The following is a 12,892-nucleotide window of genomic DNA, read 5'->3' as shown; positions in this document are numbered from 1 at the left end:
TTACCTCTGCCATAAATATATAAATGTGAATGAGTATTAATTATATAATGATGGCAGGTGTGTACTCTGCAAGGTAGGTGTGTACTCTGCAGGGCAGGTGTGTACTCAGGGCCAGTATGTACTCAGGAAACCTTGAAAATTACCACATGAACATAAAATATATGAACAAAGAGTTACACCTAAAATATGGCGTAATTGTTATCGTAATTTACTTAGGAATAAATATTTTATTCTGGTGAAAACATAATGTGTTTCTAGGCTAGATTATACAGACACTATATACTGTGACAATGTCTGACAACGGAGGAAAATGAGACAAGAAGTTCATTAAGTATTTTCATATTAATAAGTACACCATGAGAAGGATGCCTATGGCACTTATACAAGGTGGCATTGTCTTTATACACCTATAGTGCGCACCACGATTTTTTTTTACTCAAAATCATAGATAAGAAGGTTCTATTTCCCTTCAATATAAATGTGAGATATGTTAAATATTATAACAAATGACAACTCCATTATGCAATATATTTATATTATCATACATTGCAGTTACAGCGAACGAAGTGTTCTGGTATTAGCTGTCATTGTAATTCAGTGTGAGGTGTACGGATAAATGGTAAAACCCCATGTAAAATAACATCCTCCGTAGTAATTGAGGACTGTGTCTCCTCTCTAATATTTTTGCGCTACCGTTCACAGGATGAGTATGGGGTGCACAATAAACTACCGCTTACATGATAGGATGCTTGATACCTGGCTGATGGGGTTCTGGGAGTTCTTCTACTCCCCAAGCCCGGCCCGAGGCCAGACTTGATTTGTGAGAGTTTGGTCCACCAGGCTGTTGCTTGGAGCGGCCCACAGGCCCACATACCCACCACAGCCCGGCTGATCCGGAACTTCTCTTAGAAAACCGTCCAGTTTTCTCTTGAAGATGTCCACGGTTGTTCCGGCAATATTTCTTATAGTCGCTGGGAGGACGTTGAACAACCGCGGACCTCTGATGTTTATACAGTGTTCTCTGATTGTGCCTATGGCACCTCTGCTCTTCATTGGTTCAATCTTGCATTTCCTTCCATATTGTTTACTCCAGTACGTTGTTATTTTACTGTGTAGATTTGGGACCTGGCCCTCTAGTATTTTCCACGTGTATATTATTTGGTATATCTCTCGTCTCCTTTCTAGAGAGTACATTTGGAGAGCTTTGAGACGATCCCAATAATTTAGGTGTTTTATCTCGTCTATGTATGCCGTATATGTTCTCTGTATTCCCTCTATTTCAGCAATCTCTCCTGCTCTGAAGGGGGAAGTGAGTACTGAGCAGTACTCAAGACGGGACAACACAAGTGACTTGAAGAGTACAACCATTGTGATGGGATCCCTGGATTTGAAAGTTCTCGTAATCCATCCGATCGATCGGATGGATTACGATCGATCTCGTAATCCAATATGCACGATAAGCTATCGCTCACAGGCTGAATATGAGAGTGCACAATAAACTACAGTCCAAAATAATTATTGGATGCACAACTAGCTGCCACTGCAATCAATACACTTAGGCAATAAACAAAGACGAAATACCAGGACAAGTATGGAAGAAACAGCTTAATTCTGGTCCTAGATAAAACAGCACTTATTACTCTGTACAAAAACAAATATGAGGATATTCACCGATGAGCGACGTGTTCAACCGTACAGTTGGTCATTTCCTGACCAACTCGTTCATTTAAGCAAGACTGAGCAAGAGAAACAGCCACACAGTGTTTGCATAACGTTTTAACTTGTTCACCGGCCCGGAAGTATGAGTGTGTGGGGGGATGTGTATACATGTATGTATATGTGTGTGTGTATGCGTGTGTGTGCTCACCTAGGTGTATTTGCGGGGGTTGAGTTTTTGGCTCTTTGGTCCCGCCTCTCAACAGTCAATCAACAGGTGTACAGATTCATGAGCCTATCGGGCTCTGTCATATCTACACTTGAAACTGTGTATGGAGTCAGCCTCCACCACATCACTTCCTAATGCATTCCATTTGTCAACCACTCTGACACTAAAAAAGTTCTTTCTAATATCTCTGTGGCTCATTTGGGCACTCAGTTTCCACCTGTGTCCCCTTGTGCGTGTTCCCCTTGTGTTAAATAGACTGTCTTTATCTACCCTATCAATCCCCTTCAGAATCTTGAATGTGTGTACTCACCTAATTGTACTCACCTAATTGTGCTTGCGGGGGTTGAGCTCTGGCTCTTTGGTCCCGCCTCTCAACCGTCAATCAACTGGTGTACAGATTCCTGAGCCTATTGGGCTCTATCATATCTACATTTGAAACTGTGTATGGAGTCAGCCTCCACCACATCACTTCCTAATGCATTCCATTTACTAACTACTCTGACACTGAAAAAGTTCTTTCTAACGTCTCTGTGGCTCATTTGGGTACTCAGCTTCCACCTGTGTCCCCTTGTTCGCGTCCCACCAGTGTTGAATAGTTCATCCTTGTTTACCCGGTCGATTCCCCTGAGGATTTTGTAGGTTGTGATCATGTCCCCCCTTACTCTTCTGTCTTCCAGTGTCGTAAGGTGCATTTCCCGCAGCCTTTCCTCATAACTCATGCCTCTTAGTTCTGGGACTAGTCTAGTAGCATACCTTTGGACTTTTTCCAGCTTCGTCTTGTGCTTGACAAGATACGGGCTCCATGCTGGGGCCGCATACTCCAGGATTGGTCTTACATATGTGGTGTACAAGATTCTGAATGATTCCTTACACAGGTTCCTGAACGCCGTTCTGATGTTAGCCAGCCTCGCATATGCCGCAGACGTTATTCTCTTTATGTGGGCTTCAGGAGACAGGTTTGGTGTGATATCAACTCCTAGATCTTTCTCTCTGTCTGTTTCATTAAGTACTTCATCTCCTATTCTGTATCCTGTGCCTGGCCTCCTGTTTCCACTGCCTAGTTTCATTACTTTGCATTTACTCGGGTTGAACTTCAACAGCCATTTGTTGGACCATTCACTCAGTCTATCCAGGTCATCTTGTAGCCTCCTACTATCATCCTCTGTTTCAATCCTCCTCATAATTTTTGCATCGTCGGCAAACATTGAGAGGAACGAATCTATACCCTCTGGGAGATCATTTACATATACCAGAAACAGTATAGGTCCAAGGACTGACCCCTGCGGGACTCCACTTGTGACGTCTCGCCAATCTGAGACCTCACCCCTCACACAGACTCGTTGTCTCCTGTTGCTTAGGTATTCCTCTATCCACCGGAGTACCTTCCCTCTCACTCCAGCCTGCATCTCCAGCTTTCGCACTAGCCTCTTGTGTGGCACTGTGTGTGTGTGTGTGTGTGTGTGTGTGTGTGTGTGTGTGTGTGTGTGTGTGTGTGTGTGTGTGTGTGTGTGTGTGTGTGTGTGTGCGTGTGTGTGTGTGTGCGTGTGTGTGTGTGTGTGTGTGTGCGTGTGTGTGTGTGTGTGTGTGTGTGTGTGTGTGTGTGTGTGTGTGTGTGTGTGTGTGTGTGTGTGTGTGTGTGTGTGTGTGTGTGTGTGTGTGTAGCGCGCGCACGTGGAAAGAAAAGAAATCCGTGAACTATACTGTCTCAATCACAGACGGATGAACACCATGCCTCCCACAATCACCTTTACCGTTTTCCTTTATCTTGTCTAACTAAATGCACATGTCATCTTTCGCAAGAAGCCTTTACAATGAAAAACCGTGTAAAGAGGGGCGTCAAAACCCCATACAATCTTGCTGCCGAGACTATGGGTGGAGGTAAAGAGTGTAGAACATAGCTGTATAACGTTCAAACAACCCGACGTCTCCCGCGCTCAACCTCAGGGATCGTGAATGCAAATCTGCCTTACAAGTCAACAACCTTTGCTTACCGGGCAGCTGTGTTTACGGTATCGCATCTTCCGGAATCTTTTTTGATTGTAATTCTATTATACAGGAGGCTCGACCGGTTCCATTCACCGAGCACAAGAAACTAGAAAATCATTACAGATGGCAAAGTTCACCCTATCACTCGCCAGAGTTTTCTTGTGCCATTTATTGTTCACCAAAGGTTCATAAATTATAAATTATTTGGTATTTGATTATTTTTTTACTCTTAAAACTTGGCTGGTTTGGTTCACACTAAAGATATCAATTGAGATTTTACCTGTTGGGGTCATCTTCCCGACCAATCTTTATTATCCACAGCAAACTTTGTACGGATTTCCACAATAGTTGGTACACTTGAAAGTTATGTTGATATTCGTGTTAGGAACTAAGCTTCGGATAATAAACGGAAAAAAGGAGAGAGAATAATTAAGACCTGCAGTAAGCTTAGCTCCGCGGCCAACCAGCCCGTTCTCGCCAGCATTCCAAACGTCAGAAAACTGGTGTACTAAAGTGCCTTAGTCTAACCTACCAGAGCTCCCACGAACCGGTCGGCCGAGCGGACAGCACGCTGGACTTGTGATCCTGTGGTCCCGGGTTCGATCCCGGGCACCGGCGAGAAACAATGGACAGAGTTTCTTTCACCCTATGCCCCTGTTACCAAGCAGTAAAATAGGTACCTGGGTGTTAGTCAGCTGTCACGGGCTGCTTCCTGGGGGGTGGAGGCCTGGTCGAGGACCGGGCCGCGGGGACACTAAAAAGCCCCAAAATCATCTCAAGATAACCTCAAGGTAACCTATACGTCAAAACGCGACGTACTATAAAGAGAACAGTAATGTTTTGTCCAGCACCGAATACAAGCAGAGGCCGAGCTGTTGTTGACACGTTAACCGGACTCCTGACATGTTATCCGGACTCCCGCGACCACAAAAATGCGGCTACCTGAAGATGAGCACATGCTTCCGGTTGCTGGGCCAACCGGAAGCTGTCAAGGAGACTCGGGATTCGGTTATCTTCCTAGAGCATATACTGTCCACGACTCACAGGAGTGGAGCAGCAACTAGGCTACAATTTGTGCACTTAGCTGTGGGAGTCACATTTGTCCCCACCGGGCTCTTTTCTTGCAAGTTCCTATGATGATGATGATGACAGGTGTAATAATAAAGGTATATATAAATACTGAGTTAACAAGCATACAAAAATATAACTTATAGTAAATCTTAGGTTAACAGCCGTCTTGTTAGTGTGAACTTCTTGCATGTGCTGCCGACATGTGCATAGTCCTTACACACACACACACACACACACACACACACACACACACACACACACACACACACACACACACACACACACACACACGTACGTTCGTATTCTACCTCTGGAAGAAGGAAACATGTGACGAGGTAAATCACATGTTTCATACAGAGTAAAACCACTACTACATGCCTGACTCCGTACACCTGTGGCCTTAAAATCCCTTTCCGGAAACATTCTTGTATTGTGTGTTCAACGGCTCATTATCATGCAAATACAACAAAAACCCAATATTTACTAATGAATATAAAGTAAAGATAAACGTTTCCACAGCCGTGTAGGTGTAAACACCAGTGTGGGTGGGTGTATGGTAGGACTTCTTTACCAGAGAGCATCTGTGTGCTTACGGTTTATAGTTTTGTTGCGGCCAATTTACTGTATAACCCCATTTTCCATCCTGTAAATAGTGGTGTAAACGGATTATAGTTTTTTTTTTACATGTAGATGGGTTTTATGTAGATGCGTGTTTATGTGTTATATTTGAATGTTGCAGCCTACTACGTTCTTGTACCATTTCCCAGTTTGTTCAGTAACGTTCTTCTCTAATGTGCGGCATCTTTTCTGTTCATATACTGACCTACACGTGCCCTGCAAGGTACCTTCACAAACATGTTCCTTGCACTAGTTATTTTAGTGCAGCGGTTATTATATTATTCTGATCATAGTTACAAACACATCTACGTATTGAGTTAAGCTTCAAGTGATTCTAATAAACATACTTCATGATAAAAATTTGTTCGAAAAAAGTGACTTCGAGTGTTTGAAGCTGAATAAAAAGATAGTTACACTTACAAGTATAACCTACTAACCTTCATTCACAACATTTACAAGGTTACGGATTAAACACCATAATTAATCATTTATAATTTAAATCATATCATAGACAACCACTTTTAATCATGAGAAACAATAGAGTAGAAAACCCAATTAAATGTAAATCTTATAGAAAATTTGTCGAAATATTATCAAAGCCTAATGTAACAAAGTCCACTATATTTCAATAGGTCTAGCGGCTAATTTCGGACCTGAACCTATACAGCATTGGCGAGAATATAGTTACGCGATGTGGCTTTTCAAGATGGCGCATATAGGACAAAAAAAAAATGCTATAGGAAGCAATTTAAAAAAACAGTTATGCTTTGTAGCTAAAACTAAAGTATTTTATGTTTTAAGTCGATTGTATGAGACAAAAACAATAAATAATCCCAAAAGTAATCCCTATTGAGGATTCATAAACTGATTAAAAACACAAGTAAAGCCTCAGAAGCTAATGGAATTTAGTTTAAAATGATAAGAGGGAAGAGCATCACGTATTTACCATTTAGAGAGAGCAAGGAAAACTTTTCCTTGCCACTAGAGCAAGGAAAAGTGCCTTGTGACTGGGAACCAATCAGTGCAGCCAATCTGCCTAACTTGGCACATCCACAAGCTCCGTGAGAGACTCCTGAGGGAAGCCATCACCCTCCACCTCCCAGTTCACACTCTCCTGTAAACACCACGACCTGGATCCGTGCAAATATAATCTTCCTGAACAAACTCGAAGCCCGAAACGCTGCGAGTATTAGTGGCTTTAGGTATTGTATGTACTTTCTTGAGGTTATCTTGAGATGATTTCGGGGCTTTTAGTGTCCCCGCGGCCCGGTCCTCGACCAGGCCTCCACCCCCAGGAAGCAGCCCGTGACAGCTGACTAACTCCCAGGTACCTATTTACTGCTAGGTAACAGGGGCATTCAGGGTGAAAGAAACTTTGCCCATTTGTTTCTGCCTCGTGCGGGAATCGAACCCGCGCCACAGAATTACGAGTCCTGCGCGCTATCCACCAGGCTACGACGCCCCCGCTCGTACTAGCTCTATCTATAAATCCAACATTATATTTGTAAATCTTCATCAATGTATTCTATAAATCCAACATTATGTTTGCAACTCTTTATCAATGTATGTACTTTTAACTGAATAAAAATTTGAATTTTGAATTTTGAAATCTGCTCACTTTTCTAGAAACTACAACCAGTTCACGGGTAAAAATGATATCTTCGACGTGATGTGTCAATGGGATTCTTGAAGGTATTTGATGAATACGAAATAATGGCCTGAAAACTACAGGCACGTCGCACCAGTGGGGAAATACTGGAAAAGGTTAAATGATGGCTGAAGGGCAGAGGGCATTGAGCCGTCCTAAACGAAATAATATCTGAATGGCAAACGTTGTCAGTGACTTGCTTCAGGAATCACTTCTAGGCCTCTTTTTTTTGTAATCTTCGTCACTGGCATTGATCACAATACACACACCTGGTGGGCAGGCAGGTGTGGCGTGATTAAAGAATACATCCTAAACTTTGACTGGGTGTTCCAACCTGTCCTCTCGAATGATATGTCGCATTTTAACGTCAAAATCCCCCAACGGACAAAATATGATGCACTATGATTCATAGCAGCTCTATGCAAGAATGCGTGTGTGGTAGGGTAGGTTAGGTCCACCTATCTTTCTGAAATGATAGTGCTTATAGTCGAAATATATATACCAATTTATAGGTATAGAAAAATAGTCGAAATATATATACCAATTTATAGGTATAGGAAAAATAGTCGAAATATATACCAATTTGATCGAAAGTGTCAATATGGCGCCCGCCCTCGAGCTTGTCTTCAGGGTAAAGTCAAGAGACATCAAACCCATTCCCATACCAACTGGATAGTTATCTAGATATTTGCGATGGCCTGAAAGCATATTTCGGGTTCAGTAACAGTGTACTTGTAAATGGCAAGTAAACCTTTGTCACTAAACGGTGAATATTCTCAAGTTATAACTTTATTGTATTATAAGGCGTTTGTGTAATATATAAAAAACCTATGATTACCAATATGCAGTGTACTTTTAATGTTATAGTCCAGAAAAATGCAATTAAAATCCAAATTGTAACATTCCTACGCCTCGTATAGCACATATAGGTACTAGATTAGGCCTCTGATTGCGCGAATTAGGCCTTAGATTGCTAGGAGAGATTAGGTTCTATATTTATGTTGCTGTTAAGAGTTCCCATTTGGCCAAATGCAGAGAAATCAACTTTCTGGTGGTCCATCATATTTGATACGTTTAACTGAATAGCTATTGTAAGTCCTATCCTTTTAGGAAGACGGGCTGAACTTAGCACACCATTTTAGTGACTTTGTAACAACTCGGGGAGGACGGTGTGAATGAGCACAGCAGATGTGGTGTAAGGCTGAGTAATACTGCTGTCGTGATTGGTGAAGCAACATTCAAATTCAAATTTATAACGGTGGTATAACATCCGCTATAACCGACGCTAGTGACTGATCAAACCGCTAGCCCGAGATGTAATCATACTGCAGAAGTAGAGAATCAAATCAAATCAATATCGTAATATAAAATAAAGTATTTTAAAGGGAGTACTATTTATCGTGACATTACTAGAGAAAACGGTGGATTATTTGAGTTCTATGGCGGGAACTTAGCAATCCGTCCGTGACCGCTGGCAACAAAAATGTACAAGTTTCCCAGGTCTTGATATTCGTGCATGCGTACTCCAGTTCGTGCATGCAAACGTCCGTCGGTCCGCGAATAAATGTGTAGTTTTCTCGTTTGTCAAACAGAATAAAATGAATGCAAACAAAAATCACGGCCTAAAATCACTAAAAAAAAATGTCACCCCTGACCTTGGGCGCTGAGTACGCGGGCTGCAATGACCGCGAAACAGGTATGATGTCTTGGTCAGTGTGAGGCTCCTATAACGAGCTGGTAGAGTCATTAGCCTCACACCTGACACTACACCCACCCCCCCCCCCCTCACCATTCACGGCCACAACCTTCTCTCTCATACACCTTACAACCATGAGGAGTTATCAGCCTCAGAACTGACCAACACCCCCCATTACCCACCTCTCCCTTCCTCCCTCCCTCCTTCTCCAGTCACGACTGTGCTGAGTCAACACTCATGTCCCATCACGAAGGGAGTGAAGAGGAAGACGAGAGGAGGACATGTTGCTCTCAAATTACAATGCCATTACGTGTGTGCGCGGGCATCATTACAGCAGCCTTGGGTACACCTTCTTACTTTCATCTAATCATCTGGGGCCAGATTCACGAAGCAGTTACGCAAGCACTTCCGAACCTGTACATCTTTTCTCAATATTTGGTGGCTTTGTTTACAATTATTAAACAGTTAATGAGCTCCGAAGCACCAGGAGGCTGTTTATAACAATAACAACAGTTGATTGGCAAGTTTTCACGCTTGTATAATAAATGTAAACAAAGCCGTCTTTCTTGAGGAAAGATGCACACGTTCGTAAGTACTCGCGTAACTGCTTCGTGAATCTGGCTCCTGGGTCTCTCAATGCTTCATTCTGGTAACATGCCATGCTGCTACTTTGAATTTCAATGCAATTCATTCTGCTTCACACTGGGGGAGAATGTTGTAATATATTAAGACAAGCACAAAAGGTCTACACTCATTGTTTCAACACTATCACGTGACTTGGCAGCTTATAGTAACGTGACATATCATTACTTGCTTTGTGCAATGACTACTGTAAGTTAGTTGTCTCGTTTATGTGTTTATTCGCTAAGTTTGCTCGAAACGCTAGGCGTACTAATGGCTTTAGGTATTGTATGTACCAGCTTTTTCGTTCAATCCAACATTATGTTTGTAACTCATCTGAAATGTATGTACCTGTCCTAAATAAAGAATCTGAAGCTTCGTGAGCACCTCCCAGCTTCCAGTGGGAGCTGGTTGAGCGCCTCTGAGCGCCTCATGTAAGTTAGAGCCCCCAGTGACTGATCTGACAACTTAAAATAAATTCTTAGTGGAAGTTGACTGATGGAACTGACTAAAAGGGAGGGAAGGGAAGGAAGGGTGGGATAGACAGAGGGAGGGAGTGGGGGTGGAATGGTAAAAGAGTAGAGAGGGAGGAAGATAGAGGACCTGGAAGACAGGTAAATGGAGGCAGGGAAGGAGGTAGGGGGGGGGGGTGAGGGAAGACAGGTAGCACAAGCTCCTAATTACCGTACAATAAGGGTCACCTGAGGGTGGCTCGCTGGCCAGATCGCGCATGCGTCCTCACCATAACACACTATCACCGACCTCAGTTTCTACTGCAAGTTCTCACCTCAAAGACGATTACAAGATCTTTTCGCTAATACGAAGATCTAAGATCTACTCACAATCACTCATCATCTACTTAAGCTGTTTGGAATATTATGTTAATGTGCTTTTAATGATTTAACTTTTAAGTGTTGTTCTGTGCCGCATTATCGTATAACCTTGCATTTGATTGGATTAAAATCGAACAGCCATTTGTCAAATCATCTCTCTAGGTTGTTCAGATCCACAGAACAACTTCCCTCTGTACTGAACCCTGCGGCACTCTGCTTGTCACTTCGCTCTGTAGGGGGGGGGGGGGGGAGAGTGGTGTGAGCTGAGACAGTGTGAGCTGAGACAGTGAGAGCTGAGACAGTGTGAGCTGAGACAGTGTGAGCTGAGACAGTGAGAGCTGAGTCAGTGTGAGCTGAGACAGTGTGAGCTGAGACAGTGAGAGCTAAGACAGTGTGAGCTGAGACAGTGTGAGCTGAGACAGTGTGAGCTGAGACAGTGAGAGCTGAGAGTGTGAGCTGAGACAGTGAGAGCTGAGACAGTGAGAGCTGAGACAGTGAGAGCTGAGACAGTGAGAGCTGAGAGAGTGTGAGCTGAGACAGTGAGAGCTGAGACAGTGAGAGCTAAGACAGTGTGAGCTGAGACAGTGTGAGCTGAGAGTGTGAGCTGAGAGAGTATGAGCTGAGAGAGTATGAGCTGAGACAGTGATGGGAAGACATAATGATGGGACCAGCAGTGGTGGTGGCGGCAATATTGGCGACATGTGGCAACCCGCCCTCACGCTGACTGTCTTGGGAGCGTTGAACTCCCTCCCTCCCTCCCTTCCTTGGCCTGCTTAGCTCCCTCCCTCCCTCTCTCCCTTCCTTGGCCTGCTTCCCTCCCTCCCTCCCTCCCTTCCTTGGCCTGCTTAGCTCCCTCCCTCCCTCCCTCCCTTCCTTGGCCTGCTTCCCTCCCTCCCTCCCTCCCTCCCTTCCTTGGCCTGCTTCCCTCCCTCCCTTCCTTGGCCTGCTTAGCTCCCTCCCTCCCTCCCTCCCTCCCTTCCTTGGCCTGCTTCCCTCCCTCCCTCTCTCCCTCCCCTGGCCTGCTTCCCTCCTTCCCTCCCTCCCTCCCCTTGCCTGCTTCCCTCCCTCCCTCCCTCCTTTCCTTGGCCTGCTTCCCTCCCTCCCTCCCTTGGCCTGCTTCCCTCCCTCCCTTGGCCTGCTTCCCTCCCTCCCTTGGCCTGCTTCCCTCCCTCCCTTGGCCTGCTTCCCTCCCTCCCTCCCTCCCTTGGCCTGCTTCCCTCCCTCCCTTGGCCTGCTTCCCTCCCTCCCTCCCTTGGCCTGCTTCCCTCCCTCCCTTGGCCTGCTTCTCTCCCTCCCTCCCTTGGCCTCCTTCCCTCCCTCCCTCCCCTCCCTAGCCTACCCACTAACTCACCTCCCTAATCCCTGCCAATATATAATTTCTAGCGCAACCACTGTCTTCCATTCCCCCTCCTCCCCTTGACTCTCCAGTCTTCCTTTTAACTCCCTCGTCTCCACTGTGCCTGTCCGCCTACACCTCTCTCCGTCCTCCCTTACCTGCTTGATACCTGCTTGATGGGGTTCTGGGAGTTCTACTCCCCAAGCCCGGCCCGAGGCCAGGCTTGACTTGTGAGAGTTTGGTCCACCAGGCTGTTGCTTGGAGCGGCCCGCAGGACCACATATACCTGGTTGATGGGGTTCTGGGAGTTCTTCTACTCCCCAAGCCCGGCCCGAGGCCAGGCTTGACTTGTGAGAGTTTGGTCCACCAGGCTGTTGCTTGGAGCGGCCCGCAGGCCCACATACCCACCACAGCCCGGTTGGTCCGGCACTCCTTGGAGGAAACAATCTAGTTTTCTCTAGAGACAGTTTCTAGAGGAATCTAGATTCCTCTAGAGACAGAATCTAGAGACAGAAACTAGAGGAATTTAGTTTCCTCTTGAAGATGTCCACGGTTGTTCCGGCAATATTTCTTATGCTTGCTGGGAGGGTGTTGAACAACCGCGGACCTCTGATGTTTATACAGTGTTCTCTGATTGTGCCTATGGCACCTCTGCTCTTCACTGGTTCTATTCTGACTTTTCTTCCATATCGTTCACTCCAGTATGTTGTTATTTTACTGTGTACATGTCCCATCCACCACCCTCCCTCTCCCCCCCCCCCCCCTTACCATTTTAGGAACCCCTTGCCCACCTGCTCTAATTCCACCTTGCATATGCGTCTTATCTTGAGTGAGTAAGATTAAGCCATCCAGGAGGTGGCACGGGCATGAATAGCCCGTGTCTTATCTGTCAGCAGAAGCAATAATAAGGCTAACGCTGTAGAAGAGAAGTGAGGCAGCCCTCACCTGGGCGACCACCACACCACCACCCTGGCCAGGTACTCTCTCCTCCACCACAGTACTCAACCTCACACCACTCCCCCCTCCACCAACCCCTCAATTTACACCACTTTGTGGTGATAATACAACTCACAAGTGAGCTTACAGTCTCACAGATGTTGTGAAGTGGGGTGGTGTGTGTGTGTGTGTGTGTGTGTGTGTGTGTGTGTGTGTGTGTGTGTGTGTGTGTGTGTGTGTGTAATAATCATGGGATATATTT

General features: G+C 45.1%; 1 protein-coding gene across 3 annotated transcripts in view; it reads right to left on the bottom strand.

Annotated features, from left to right (window-relative positions):
* The window catches only part of uif (sushi, von Willebrand factor type A, EGF and pentraxin domain-containing protein uif), a 122,518-nt gene that overhangs the window by 26,992 nt on the left and 82,634 nt on the right, over positions 1 to 12,892 (bottom strand). The gene's annotated exons all lie outside the window — the stretch shown is intronic.

Source organism: Procambarus clarkii, chromosome 35 (assembly GCF_040958095.1).
Source record: "Procambarus clarkii isolate CNS0578487 chromosome 35, FALCON_Pclarkii_2.0, whole genome shotgun sequence".
Taxonomy (NCBI): Eukaryota; Metazoa; Arthropoda; class Malacostraca; order Decapoda; family Cambaridae; genus Procambarus; species Procambarus clarkii.
Note: the sequence above shows the minus strand (reverse complement) of the source record. Positions and strands in the feature narration are given on the sequence as shown.